The sequence below is a fragment of the Varroa destructor genome, unplaced genomic scaffold, assembly GCF_002443255.2.
Source record: "Varroa destructor unplaced genomic scaffold, Vdes_3.0 BEIS01000002.1, whole genome shotgun sequence".
Taxonomy (NCBI): Eukaryota; Metazoa; Arthropoda; class Arachnida; order Mesostigmata; family Varroidae; genus Varroa; species Varroa destructor.
In genome coordinates, this window is record NW_019211455.1 from 24941118 (window position 1) to 24956469 (window position 15352).

Below are 15352 nucleotides of genomic sequence, written 5' to 3' on the forward strand. Positions count from 1 at the left end.
ACGAAGGAGTAATAGCCTGCTGTAATGTTCTGACTTGTTAGCTCGTGCCGTTATTTATCTTTAATTACATTCGAATTTCTGGCGTGGTCCGCTTTGAAGCTAGGGGGCGGAAGCGCCCACCCGTCGTCACTGTCGCTCGGTGTCGCTGTTAGGATTAGAGCGTTCCGTTTGTCTTTTAGAGACGCGCTTCTATCAAATCTAAGTGCCACTTTGAAGATTCCATTATAACTGTTTCCTGAACGAAGGATTTCTTTCAAATTTCAAGCAACTAATCCGTTTCCTGGAACATTCCTGTTCACAACGAGCTGTACCTGTACTCTATATAGCTTACATGCTTTGTGTACTATCCGTACTACTGACAATATGTGCACTGACTCAGATAGCATTTGCGGCTTTTTGATTTCGGGTCACATTGTTGTGTCCGTGACAGTGACTGTAGCTTAAGCCAAATGCGTGTGAAAGGATTTACTCTGGGTGCAAGCATCGGGCAATTCATGAGTACGGCAAGACGCTACTATTAGGCTCGTAAACGCTTCGTAGAGTTTAACTGTCAATTGAAACAGTCATATTGCAAGTTCGGCTACCAGCAATGTCAAACTCATGTAGGCAGCATGTGAAACAAGCAAGAAAAATGCGCCAGAAACAATGCTTTCCCTTCAAAATACCGCAATTAAAACATAATATAATTCCGAGAGGTGTCCGTCGAATCAGACATGGAAACTGTACCGTGTATGGGGTCGATCTGACCTAGCTTGTTTTCTGATGAGTAATAGATCAGCTCTCCTCGCTTTGTCAATGAATCCATGTTGGTGCCATTGTGTAATATAGACTGAGTAGTTTGGTCGGCTTGTCCGATATTACCTAAATAGACATACTGTTAATGAAATTAGCAGTTTTGTATGTGCAGGTGTGGATAATACGTTATATAATAACACTTTTTAAGGGTTAGTTAACCATAATAATTTAATTGATTATAAGTAATTAGTTAGGCGTTATCGAATAGATGCTATATACCCCTTTAGCAAGCAAGCAAATTTTCCGAGCTGTTCCATCGGATCGGTTCTGCGCATTCGTGTACTGTTAACGAAACGCTGTCTACATGTGTCTACTTAGATTGCGGACAAAAAATGACGCCTTGTCAATCAGTCTCTTTTCAACCTAAGCAAATGAAATCACTGCCATTTTCAATCTGTGTTTCTTGTGGGGGAGTCGCCTGAATCCTAATCTGTTGCTCTTGAGAACATAGCCGCTTCACCATATTCTAACAAGCTCAATAGTTATGGGAGTTGAATGTATACTTTTCCTACAAAAATTTGACGTTTCGATTGAGTGTGAAAAGAAAATAGAGGGAGCTGCGGACGGAGCACTACGGGCAAACTGAAGACAAACTGAGCTTCTCAACGCTTGGCTGAAGAGATTGGTCATTAGTAAATAGATCGCGTAGGCATCGGCGACGACAAATCGAAAATCAACAGCTACATATTTCGGTGTTTCGCTAAGCGTCGACGCAATTACCTCCTGCTAATCAGTCATCGTATGACGCGTTTGTTCTAGGAAATAATTTGTGCGGTACCTCGAGCAGACCTTAGCGACTAGTGATCGACAGATATTAAAAGTCCCAGTTAATATTACTCTATGACAAACGGGCTTCGGTCACTCACTTTCAGTTATATTTTCTTCATATTTCCAAAATGTGAATTTCAATAAGAACGAGGAAAGTTCCTAAAAACAATTGAAAAGAATTGTGTCTGTCGCTCAGAATAAAGAAGAAGAATCTGGTCGGGACTACAGCTCTTATAATAGAGATAGTCTATTTAGAGTAGCTTAGTACGTGGAATGTATGCGACTAACTGAAACCGAAAGAGCGGGACATACAGGGTGTTCCGTGCCATTTAGGATAAGCTTGAAAGAGTTGTATGTCCTAACACTAAAAGGTCTAACTCTTGCTTAGCCTTAAAGTTAGCGTGGCTAATGTATGATATGTTCAGAATATAAGAGGAAATCAAACATCGTGTAACGAAACGCTAGCGAGTCTTTACCGCTTATTATATAGTAGTCTGTTAGAGAAAGAGCCGATAACTCGTTGGCTACTTCAATAATATTTCCTCAGCACTGTTTTTTCAACAGTAAAACCGTACAAGAGAAGTAGACTGAGGTACATGATATACTACGGCAAAACCATGGCCATATAGAGGACTACACGTCGTTCTTCAAGGCGGAAAACGTCATTAAATTCACAACTGAGTATCTTATAATTTGTGATCCAACCAAAAGCAAGATTTTTCGGTAACGAAGTAGTCTAGGTTCGAAACGAAATGTAGACATACGTCATTTCGCGCGGGACGCGATCTTTTAGTATATGCGAAACATTTGCTTCTACTTTTCTCTTTTTTGTTGTCCTAATTTTAGCGAAACATGCTTAAAAGGACAAAACCTTTATTGGAAGGTAACATTAGTTACTGACTACTTTGCTACGCTTCCACGATCCAAGCAGATGACCGTACTAGATTTTTAGTTCACTGCGCTGGTTCAGAACGGTAAGTACATCGTTGCCTATAATAAAAATGCATAACTGCCACATAAAGTATGTGTGCCTAGCACTCACAGCTGAACTTCCTTTTGTTTTTATTGTAGGAAAACTTGGGGACAAATACCTTTTAGCCACCTCCAGCCTAATTTAATTCTAAATTAAATCAGTTTGTAGTACTTCCGTTTACATAGAGGTATGCTGTGCATAATTTCATCCTGGACTCTGAGTGGGATCGACTTGATGAAAATGGGGGTTGGTATTCGGCATGGGGTGCTGCTATTTCTCAACAGGACCAGTCATTAGTCTTGGCTTAGCACGACCTGACTGGAATCGTCGAAAGGCCTTCAGCGCTAAAAATACCCATCCCAGTACTTTTCAGGCTGCGTTGTTTACCCACTACTGGCCACCATTGCTGATCTGTTAAGGTATAGTAGTAGCACTTTATAGCTTAGGATATTAGACCTCCGATCTGTAGTAAATAGTTGTTGCCTTCTCGAAAGAACTAGCAGATTTCGCCGAAAGGCTTTCTGGTCAACGCAATGAGGAGCCTGCCCAGCCGCTTAGGAAATAGAGGTTAGTAAAGAAAGTACGCACTTACTATATGTGGAGCGGTGGGTCAGCAGATGTAGATAACAAACAAAAGATACAGCGGGGACGGAGGGGGCTCGGGTAAGTTGAAGCACAGAGAGCGGGCGATTCAACGAAAAGAAGTACTTTAATGTTCCGAATCGGAGAAGACACGCATAGAACACATGGAAAGCAGGTAACTAGATTGAATATTTCCGTATCTGTGGCTTCTTCAATGAGCACCAAATAGGAAATTATTTCTGCGCTCCCGTTATAGGAAGTGATCTCAGAACAATGTCGACCATAAAATGACACCGATAACCAACCTAGTTTATGCCCCTTTTTTTTTTTTTTTTGTATCATGTCAATATGCCCGTCTCCATGTGAAAACTGAAACGCAATACAACAGTATGTATGTGTTGTTGGCTGTGTTGAATATACAAAATATATCGACGCTTAACATGTAAGTAGTAACAGCTACCAGTAAGAGGCATACAATTATTCTTTAAAAAACAAGCGCGTCCGTTCCGTCTTTTCATCAGAATATATATATATATATATATATATATACACGAAGAGTATATGCGTTAACTTTGAATGGCTGAAAACGCTCGTGAACCAGATACAATCAGTAAACTTACAGCAACTGTCTCAAGCAAAGCTAAAGTTATTGCGCATGCTCTTTGTACATAATTCACCATAATGGTATAGATATTGCTGTAGTCATATTTAATGGAGTGATAACTTTCTGGCTCCATTAACATAGGTCAAGTGTTATTAGGTTCACCAGTTAAGTCAGTAAACTCTTATGGGATGTTAAGGATCCAGGCAGGATTTTAGGAAGGGACAAGAATGTTTGCCCAACATCAAGCCTTTTAAGTACTGGCACGCCAGTTTATTCGAGGCTCACATCGACTATTGATGTGCGTAACGAAAGACTCCCTGAGCATTGATCAGTTACTCACGATAAAGTGCCGACAAATGTATGGCTTTCAATCTTTTTTTTGGACATTTACATTTTTTTCTTTCTTTCTTTCTTTCTTTTTTTCTTTTCGAGACAAACGTCTTTTCTCCATAATACTAAGATATGGTTTTGTCTTGCTGTGGCCATAGCTAGTATCAGATCGCCGCAGAATTGCCCATAACGATTACAGTCTGGCCAGTGAGCTAGCTGCCTGACTTCCTTCGATAAGTAGAAATTTTTCGACCCAATTGCCCTCGGATTAGGTTCTGTTTTATTCAGTACTTGAACAGACGCAGATGCACCGGCAGAATAAACTTTACAAATCCTTTAAAGCAAGACCGTGGTGCTCGGCATAGGGATCCGTCACTAAAATCCACTGCGACTTGAAGTAGACTTCAACGAAAACCAAAACTATAAATACGACTAATGTGCAGGTTGAACGCTAACTGTTTTGTATTGGATCCCTGTCCACGTATGGAGCTTACCTTACGACAATCCTGCTACGACTGATCAACTTAAACGTTTTCAGTACGCTAGGAATAACTATACAAGGAGTATCGGTAGGCTTAGTGTTATCGCAAATTAGCCGAAAAAAAATTAACTTCAGCCAGATCCCCCAGTGAATACATTAATACATAATTAAATAGAAAAGTAAAAAAAAATAACCGTTTTGCTAAAAACCCATCTAGTCGAGCGACATCTTTCTGGCCAGCCGACATAGCCATCAACTTCGTACAGTGTGTAAGAAAGAGCTTGATTGGCTTATCGCAGAGCTCACACAAAGCTTACTTGTACCACTGATCCACTCATACGGATTGTAAATAAGACAGAATTGTGTGGAACAAGGACACTTCCGTTACACGGTTAGATGTCGTAGCTGTACACGCACTCCTCTTCCGCTCTAGCACACTGAGTGGGATTTCCTCTCCAAGAAAATAAATACCGTGGAAAGTGCTGGTCTGTCGGATTCTGGTCCATTGTTGCATTGCTTATCGGGTCCACCATCGAATCACTGTTAGAACACTTTTTTCTTTTCTCGGTTCCTTCTATTTGCGAACAGGTCTTCTCGTGCATGACATGAACGCCATTCAAGTTACGCGTCTTAGTCAAGCAAATCAAGTAGATAAAAATGTAGGATTCACCCAACGTTTGTGGATAACCCAACGTAAAGAATGGGTGCCCTTGACAAGGTGATAAGGTACACAGGGACAGCGCGTAGTTTAAAAATATACATTGTAGCACACTATTACCATCTTATTTCAGTATTATATACAACGAATATAAGTTGATGCATTTCTACGCGAAGATAAGGTTCATAGGCGAAACAGCCAGCTTGTGTGCCTATTTAAAGTTACTGCATATATAGAAATTATGCTCTACTTGTTGAGCAAGATTTTAATCTATTGAGGAAGACAGTTAGATAAAGTATCGTGCAGTTATAAACTTGTATCCGTGCAACTGTCACATTTTTTACATCATCGACACAGGCTATCAAGGGTCATCTGGTTTGGTATATAAACAATGTTTGCCTTACGCAGTTGGATTCTCTCACACGAATATAAGTTGAGTAATTTTATTTAGAACAGAAGGAAGCTTTCTGAGGGCATTTGGAGCTATACTAACGAACACTGCATGCTGTGCCTTTTAATGTATATCAAATACCGATTCATCAATGCCTCTTCAATAGTACTAGAGGTAGGCATTACTGAACATTTAGATTCAGCCACGCCATTCAGGCATACGGCAGTGTTTGTAAGAGAGGTACGATATTGACAAAACTTGAGAGATCGAATCATGGAATCTAATTGAACTACTCACTTGAAGAACATCGCCGTCTACCCGGCTTCCGTTATATCCATCACCTTTGCTTCGGTAGTTCGATTCATGTGAAATACAGTCTTGTTTCAGCATTAGCAGGTTGTCGGACGGAGCCTATAGGTCCTTTCGATACCCTTTTATGCTCTGGCCTCTATAAGGCTTATCTGACCTTATGGATGAGTGTTAGGGAAATACATGATGTCGACAAACAAGTCGTGTCTGATCCAGATTTAAGGATCGAATCCTTGATCTGGATCGAATTGATCGGCTGTCGGCAAGCTTAGCTGGTGGAACAAGGTCACTTGAGTGTCAGCTAGTGTTTTGCTAGCAAGGTTTTTTAAGGTATATAGGCTTATATCTTGCGCTAAGTCGTAGATACAGAAATAGATTTCGTTATCTTGCCCTGTTCTGTCTTTATTTTCTGCCGCATTTCTCCCGCTTGAATCTTTAGGAGTCGACGAACGGGTTGATTTTGCCGAATGACTATACACACGTTCGTGACATATAGGCATGCCAGAGCGTACATCGACTAAAATTTAGAAAAAAAAAAAAAAAAAGCCAAATTAGAACATCTCAATGTTACATTGTTCTTTGTCGGCCCCCACACCTAATACTCGTGGGTTCTATCAGACACTGCGTTGCGACGTACACATGTTAGGTGATAGATTTGACGGTACTCTGTATCGGAAAAGAGTTTTCTTCAGCGAAGCTAGTCGTTAATACAACATCACAAATCTTGATACGTGAGTCAGACGCTCCTGTTCTGCCGTCCGACTCGAGACGTGGGAAGCATATTAGCTAAAAAGCAGATATTAAAGATTGGAGAAAACATATTTCCTGAAGAGAGTAAGCGGGCAACGTGGGCTTCGTGATAAAAGCGTGGTTTTTGCAAGGTATATTATACATGCACGTTGTCGGAAAACGCATGTAGCGGAGTTGGCAGAGGAAAGGGAGAGGCTTGAAATGATATAGACGTAGAAGAGAGAAAAAAGTAAAACGCTGGACAGCTTTCAGTAGAAGTGACGCAGCAGGGGAGGTCGACCAAGGAAATAAAATGGGGAAAGGAAGCCTGTTACTTTTCGCATCGATCGTGTACTTTGGGGCGACGTGCAGTGTGGTGGTTTCGTAAAGTCGAAGAACGTGGTGCAGAAATCTGGTGGGTACTGACGGTTCAGCCAGACCCCACTCTATGTTCCGTTAAGACCCCACTCTATGTTCCGTTAAGACTCTAGCTAGTAGAAGTTAACAGGCATTCGATTCAATCTGTTTTCCGCAACGCACGACAAGCTAATTGGATTATTTTTAGGTTAGCTGTAACGCTCCAGGCCTCCTTGACACACTCGGTCCTTGCCACGATTTTTTACAGCCAACACATCGGATTGGAATACGTTCCGCCCTGTTGAGTACAGGAAATATTGTTTGACGTTTGAAGTTGTTATGATATGTCGATGCTGTCCGACGCGGTCAAAAAGTAAAAACAGAAAAGAAAAGGACATAATTGGTGAAAGGATTATTTATTTGAATCTGTTAATTAGTAAACCGATATAACAGTAGTATTTAATGAAATCATCTACTTCGTCTCCCCATGCGAACGCAAGACGGCTTTTATTATTTTTTTTACAGTTTAGAATTTGTTTACAGCCAATGTACAATTGATACAAACACTCGGTGAAATCTGCGACTTCTATTGTATCCAAATTAATGAAATTCATCTAAAGAAGAACTTAAATTTCCAATGTGTCTGCATAAGCTGTATAAATCGAATTATTCTGTGCCCTCTCTGTGCTATTTCTAAACGAACGTTTGTGAATCCGACAACAGTCTAAGTGAGCGATGGATTAGTCTACATAACCACAGATTGTGGTAGTAAGTGATGCGTACTGAATTAAGGTTTGATGCAAAAATGAAGGTAGCAGACATTCTATTGGTAGTATACTTGACAACGCCTACCCCACCATTCGTCCTTAACAAGTAGAACTTTAGTAGAGTATTCTCCAAGGAATGCTTGGGATTCTTGAAAGTCAGGAAAATTATCGACACTAAAATCCTGATAGCGATAAGGTGAATAATTTAATTCCTGAAAGGTAAATCCAAACTTGAAGTTTGAGATTTGACCTGAGAGTTGTTAAAACCAAATTAACAACGGCTGGGTTAGAGGAGTGATTCAAATGCTAAATAAACCTGCTACCGATTGCTGTAAATAAGCTAGCTGATTAGTTAGCAAAATTTTTAACATAGGTATATAGATGAATATAAAAATAGCCAGTTATACCGCATAGGTGAATTAGTTATATACTGACCTGTAAAAAATTTCAAACAGCGGTCCTTCCGAGTCCCGACACGATGACTTGTCTAATCAGTACGTTCAGAGATATACTTCGTGTAGGAAGCCAATATCTGAGTACCTACTTGTGGTTTATTGCGCAAGCATATGGTAGAAGCTGAACACATGCACGTCGTATTCAAGATTCGCTGCAAGACAAGAGTCATCATATTTTCCTTCATGAAAAATGAGAAATAATGGCCACATGATGTCAACGACGGAGATATCTTTTGGAATGACAATGCAAATATTGGTGTTCTACGTATCTGCTTTCAACTCAGCGAGAGTGGCATCAATATACTGTGAGAAGTCCTTTAGCGCAAATCCATTTTCCTCAAGATTCAGCCTACGTAGGCAGTTTTACCTGCCCCAGAGGGGGGGCGGGGAGGTCACTTTACTGTTCGTACAAATTATTCCGTTGAAGTTTAGGTTTCTGACCTGGGTATCTATGCTGCGACGGTTCCACTTACTAAATTAGGCAGCAGCATCCCATCGAATGTTGGTGCAATCAAAATACTTAACGCATATGAGGAAATGCCCCTATACAGGTGGTTAGCACTTATGCCCGTCGATATACAGTTGACCTTGCGATTGGTAGAATAGATGAAGATTAGGTGCCATACGCACGTGTTACAAAAGGATGCCGTACTGCGCTTTGAAGAAAAGGAGTTTTATGAAGAACAAATGAATACATGATTAACGCGCACGTGGAATTCAAGACAATACCAGGCTGTTCTAGTCTCTGCTAGATTAATTGCTTCCTAAAGTAATAGGAAAGGATGTACTATTTTACAGACTATATTTGACATAACGGATGTATTCACCAGCCGATGTGCGCTGGAATTAATCAGAATTCGCGCTAGGCGTCGCACTTGTATACCCCCCAATGCTGATGGTGGCCTACGTGGTATGTGTAGCTAGAAGACATCGTTCGGACATCGCTCATAGGTACCTGAATTTTAATAGCCCATTGTTCAGCGATCTGACACCATATGTTTCCGCCTAAATGGTTTAGAACACTTCTCAGATTCGTAAAATTGTTGTACGACAATTACTGTATAATTTTTCATTGCTAGCAAGGCCGTTACACGAAGCCGTGTAACTCGCACTGCACCTTACCCGCCTGTCTAATAATCAACGTGTTCGACTTAAAATTACCACTAAACTGATAGATTTCGTTTTGGGTTGTGCGTGCGGCCATGTCAACCCCCAACGATTTCAATCACGGCTGCATAGAACGTATTTCATTAGCATTCCACCATCAGCCGCTTGTGGTTGAGACGGACCTGTTACGAGGGGCACGCAGCTTTTCTATGCCCCATAACTAACGCATGTACACAGTACGGTTCACTACATGTGTAACTGCCAACTCGTGTTCTCGAGAGAACGTCAAGAATACGGCCCACGTAAGCTCTGTCAACGCATTCCATGTTTAAATAACATAAGTGAAGACATGATGTCACGCGGCGGCCGCATATTGTTGAACCTTGTTGCTTAGGGTTAATCTGTCTTAGCGTCGAGATAGGTACAGATTCTGCCAACAAAACAGAGCCAGGCGTCATATTAGATGTGGGCGTATCCCACACACTTATAATGCCGTTGCAGCTGCTGCTCCCGGCAATTTAACTACTCTGAGCAAACGCTTTTTTTCTCTTTTCTGTTGTCATGAGCCTAAGCCGCTGCACCATAACGTGACGCTGCTATGAGAGAAACAAGCAGGGGACGTTATACAGCGATGCTGTAGAGCTCTAGCGTGACATTCATTTGAGCTTTTGTGTAGTGTTCTGCTAGAAACTATAATCTGCGTGTGGTGCTTCTGCACAAACAAACCAGAAACAACTTACTGCCGGGGCATTTTTGAGCAGTCAGCTTTGCTTCGTTATTGTGAATAATATTAACTGAAAATGTGAGAGATGCGCAAGATTTTCATAGATATATAGGCCCGCCGCATGGACGAAAACCAGCAACGACATGGCCTACGCCGTAGATAAATGCCCACTGGGTGTTAGCAGCGCCGTGGTGTCTCAAACGCTGGCTTTTTATCATTACATTAGCTACATTAACAAGTGAATGAGAATGACAGAAAGCGATACTATTCTCTGGTCCACTTATTTGTGTCGATAACTTTCCTAAATATTGTTTTTTACGTATGTGAAGTTCTATCGTAAGTGTAAAAGTCAAAATCCGTCAACAATAAACCGCTATTTTAATACTTATCGAAGCGCTAAAAAACAAAAGAAAGAAACCTTAATGGCTTAGACAAGTGGTTCTACCTCTAAGTTCCGGGATTGTAGCCCCACACCTCTAGTGCTTAGAGTTTTATTAAGCGAGCCAAAGAAAGTCATCCAATTTACTGCTAGGTCCCGGTTTTCGGCGTGGTTCTCAGAGCAAGTCGCCTATCCCACAGGCCATTTGAGTAGGTTTTAACCTATTGCCACTCTCAGGAGGCACTGAATAGGTCGCGTGGGTTGCGAAGGCTGATGTAGTAAGGGAAATCAGCTTTCGAAGGTTCGTTTTCTGAATAGGCGGAGGCCAAAAGGAAGAAAGGTGTGCGACCGTACACCGCGCCTCTCACCTGCTTAAAACACCACCAAGATAAGCTACCTCGTAAACACTAAGGCACCCAGTTACCGAAACATAGATAGGAGCATTCCGTGACACATTTCAAGTGATAGGTTAATTCCCTTATTGACATGTGTAGGCATGGCAGTAATGTACATTGCTATAGAGTAAATAGTATTCGCATATGCCTGGTTCCTAATAGACATATTTTTACGTGACATTAGATAGGAAGAAACAATCTGCGCTACCAACGTTTGCTTTTCTAAAAAATTCGAGAAGAACTTCGTTGCCAGTGAGTTACGAATACTTCGGCGTGCTTGTTCCTCAGGATAGAAACCTTTATACGGGCGGGCGTGACATAAGAAGTCGACAAGTAATGAGAGGTGGCGCCAGTTAAAACTAATCGTATGGGAAAAGGAGCTATTAAAACCCATAAGCTCGCCAACCTGACGTGGTTGTTTGTTTAAATGTAACTTGTGTATCGCTAAATCTGTTGTAGTCCTTGGGGAATATTTTATAATCTCTGTTTATTGCTACCCGCCGTTCCTACGCATCGTTATTGGCCCCGTGGTGATTAGAGTGCATCATTACTGTATCCTTATTAGTACACAGTGTTAATCATAGTGCCTTCATATATTCTCGTTTGTTTATAATCGCAATTAGATCTGTAGCTTTGCGGAAAGAGTGTCTTGTCTATCTTCTACAACGTTGTACGCGAGGATTTTGTAGTTTTTAGTTTAAGTTTTTAGTAAAGGAGTCGTCGTACTGAAAAGTACAAGGCATTAGTAACGAACCGAACTCATACATACTTACAAAGTTTTATATTTTTACCAAAAACTTTTAATCGAGGGACTCAACTTCTGGCGTATAGATACATGATCCGATTTTCTGTGTGGCTAACTCCTTTGCCATCCTCTGACAATACGACCTCTGACAAAGATAGCGAAGTATTCGAAAAGATGTTAGCTGAGGGTATACTTTTTAACTAGTTCCATTCACAATGAAATCAATGATTATTAACATATATATATATATAGTACAAAGTATCAAAAGCGATATCCAGAAATAATGGTTTTGTCGTAGGCGCCAAAGCGCACAAAACAGACTTGGAACTAAAATTGCCGTAAAGGACTGAAAGGTAATATTCGAAGTATGATGAATAATACGGCAATACGAAGTCGCTGGCGAGTGACGAAGACAGGAGAAAGTCGGGTAACACTAATTGTGGTTGAAGATTTGTAGAAAATTGAATTGTAGAAAAAGTGTAACCGTTTCTAAGGCTAGATTAAAGTAAATTTTTTTTTTTATATCTCAAATTAATATTACTAAGCACTGTTTGGCTGATGAGCTTTTGTTAGATTTCTGGTAACGTTGTCATTCTACCATGGTAGAACTTCTGCGTAAAAAATTTTAACTTTTTCCATTGCAGCTAAATTGACACCGTTAAGGAACTTCTGCAAAGGCTAAAACAGATCGTAGTCTAATGGTGCAAGATCCTGATGTACGATGAACACACGGACATTTCTAGCCAGTTTTCTCAATTTTTGCCGGCTACGTAAAAATGTATGTAGTCTAGCATTGTCACGCTGAAAAACGACGTCTTTGTTGACCACTAATTCCAGTCAGTTTTCTTCAAAGGCTTGTTCAGGTGTTCTTCACAGATCTAAATCGGCCCTTTGGCGGAGGCAGGCACGATTAAAAAATAGGATACACGATACCTTTCTGCTTATGCTATAACCTAGGAGCTGAAAATAAACAGTAATGGAAATGACGCATTCATTTACGGTCACAAATCGTATTTTAGCGTTTTCGCCTGCGAAAGTTTCTACAAATTGAATCGAAATATGCTGGCCCATTATAACCGCAGGTTCCACGTTGTTCGCGTACGTTGCTGTAGCTACAGAGATAAATGACCGTGATCATATGTAGGAACAGGCCGTAAGTAAACAAAAAGCAACTTCAGGACAAGAAGACCAGACGAAACGTTCAAAGAGCCGCGAAGAGAAAAAAAATATACGAAATTTATATTCGCTAATCCCACTGGCTCAGATGGATACTGCGTAGGCCTCTAGTGTATCTCAAGTAAACAGGGAATGAGCATTGTTGTAAACGTAATATAGACCAATATGCATTATTTAATGACAGTTGATTTAATATTCCAGTAGACAGCAGAGTTTATATTCTGCTGTTATTTATGTATAAACAACTAAGGACATGAAGAACAACGGCTGAGCTTCTTCATCTCTGTTCGCAGCTTATCTAGCACATCAATAGCACACACAAGGCTATCGGCTGTTGTTTATTAGTACTAAGATTTGAATTAAACTCTTATAAGGAACCGTTATCGATTTTTATTTATTTCTTCGTAACAATTTGTGTACAGTTTGATGCCTCTGTCACCGTATAAGGCCCGTTCGCTTCAAGTTACTTTGTGGAAATTTTAGTATAGTTATATGGTCAAATGGGCGCGGCACTTAACCCATTTGGATTCAACTATGCGTGTCCATGTAGGTGTTTTGATCGATTTAATATTCAATCAAATTGCAAACAGGTTGACGTTAATTTCATAGATCTTTCGAGGCCATACAATTACTGAATTCAATTTTTAGTTCCGGAAGCTGACATACGAATTGATGCAGGAAGCTAGCGGTCTTCAGTCTATTAACAACTAGGTTTACTTAAGTTTACTTAAGTTCGTGTGTGTTTAATGTCCTTATACATGTTTATACATGAATAACAGCAGGATATGAACTCTGCTGTCTATTGAAATATTTATTTACCGTCGCTAAATAATGCACATTGGTCGCGTAATAATATGCATAGTAATCCATTACGTTTAAAATAATGGCCTTTACCAGGCAACGTTTGTTCCCTGTCTCCTTGAAATTGGAAGAACCCACTAGAGGTCTATGCAGTATCCATCTAAGCCAGCGGGATTAGCGAATATAAATTTCGCATATTTTTTGTCGCGGCTCTTTGAACGTTTCGTCTGATCTTCTTGCCCTGAAGTTGCTTTTTGTTTACTTACGGCCTGTTCCTACTTAACCTTCACGCAGTTGCGTGTAGTTGTTCTCGCAAAGAACAGCAGCGGCACGCAAAACTGGCTCTTTATGCACGAAAACGAGCCGAATGGTGTTAGGCCTAACTATCAGTTTACAGAGAGAATCGACTGGTTGAGGTGGGAACTCGTCGACTGTATTATGGATTTCGTCTAAACATCAATTTTCCATACGCTTCAGATTATATCATCTAGGATCTTTTTTCCGCTGCGTTCCCTTTCTGCCCGGCGTAAAATGGGCACGGACGATAGAGCAGGATTGTGCGACTAGTGGATCCCCACAGCGGAGTGCGAAGAGCAGCTATTTGCGATGTACATCTTTCTAAAAACGTCACAAAGTATGCTCCGCTTGGCTCTCTGAAAGCTGTACGGGTTCGGTGGTGTATAGAACAGGAAAGACAGGCTGCATAGGGACGTCGAAGTGTGATCCGTCATCGAAGCTAACAATCATCAAAATGCAGTAAAGCTCAAACACCTTTCGCTGACTTCAGGAATTCCCGGATACGCTCGGAAAAAACTTAACTGAGTCAAGTTTTTTTACGAGCGTGCCCGGGAACTGAGAAGAAGAAGAAGACTGGTTTCTTTTAGACCTCTGTTGGACCGAATTATTTATGCTAAATCTGCTTTATCTACTAAAACTTCTAATATCACAGGGCTCTTTGCGAGAACGGTCTGAACCTGACAAAGAGAAGGAGCAATATTCGTTCAAATATATCTTGCTCTCTCTTGCTTTTTATTAATAGGTGCCCTGCTCTTGTTTTCAGATATCAATGCCGTCAGCTAATCACATGATGCGAGCCTACGTTGAACTTGGTGAGGACTGGTAAGTAAGTGCTTGAACCGTTTCTCTCAGCAAACGATTGACTGCTCATGCGTAAACTGTTTGCCTAAAAGGTACTTTCAACATCGCGTAAAGAAGTGTTCTCCTCAAACGCCATGAGCGGTATCCCCAGAATGTAGAAACAACGAGTCAGGGAAATTGCTTTAGTTTTCTGATGTCAACAATATCTTCAAATGCACTGACTTCCGTCGAAACTTGTGAATGTTGAGCTTTCTTAAGGACGCTATTATTAACAAGTTACGTCAATAGGCGCAGAATTACTGCGAACTGGTTCATCATCATCGATGGATGCGTTCCCGCGTGTTTGACACCCGTAGCAAACTAATGGCCTTGCGATGACTAATCATATAATCTTAAAAGCCTAATAGGCTCGATTTGATCAAACTTCACTATTAAGATAAAACACTCGATGGAAATAGACGGAAATCTCTCTTCATCGTTTTCATCCGCTGCTAGTTTCTCTACGATGAATGTCTGCAATTGTAGTTTACCTGCTGTTATAAAGTCCATAAGCATATTTTCTCACCGCTATCATAGCAGTAGGGAAAATATTATCCTGTAACGGCTAACGCTGGCCGAAGTTGAAGAGCGGTCTTGTACATTCATTTTTTCCCTCCCACTATTTGAAAGCAGCGTTTTGGGGGGGGGGGGGGGATGTCCCGAATTTCTCTAATGCAGTCGTTTTTGCC

General features: G+C 40.8%; 1 long non-coding RNA gene across 1 annotated transcript in view; it reads left to right on the top strand.

Annotated features, from left to right (window-relative positions):
• The window catches only part of LOC147757569 (uncharacterized), a 157956-nt gene that overhangs the window by 101012 nt on the left and 41592 nt on the right, over positions 1-15352 (top strand). Inside the window, exon 4 of the long non-coding RNA XR_015320372.1 lies at positions 14587-14645. This is a non-coding gene — a long non-coding RNA (uncharacterized LOC147757569). The remainder of the gene's footprint in view (positions 1-14586; positions 14646-15352) is intronic.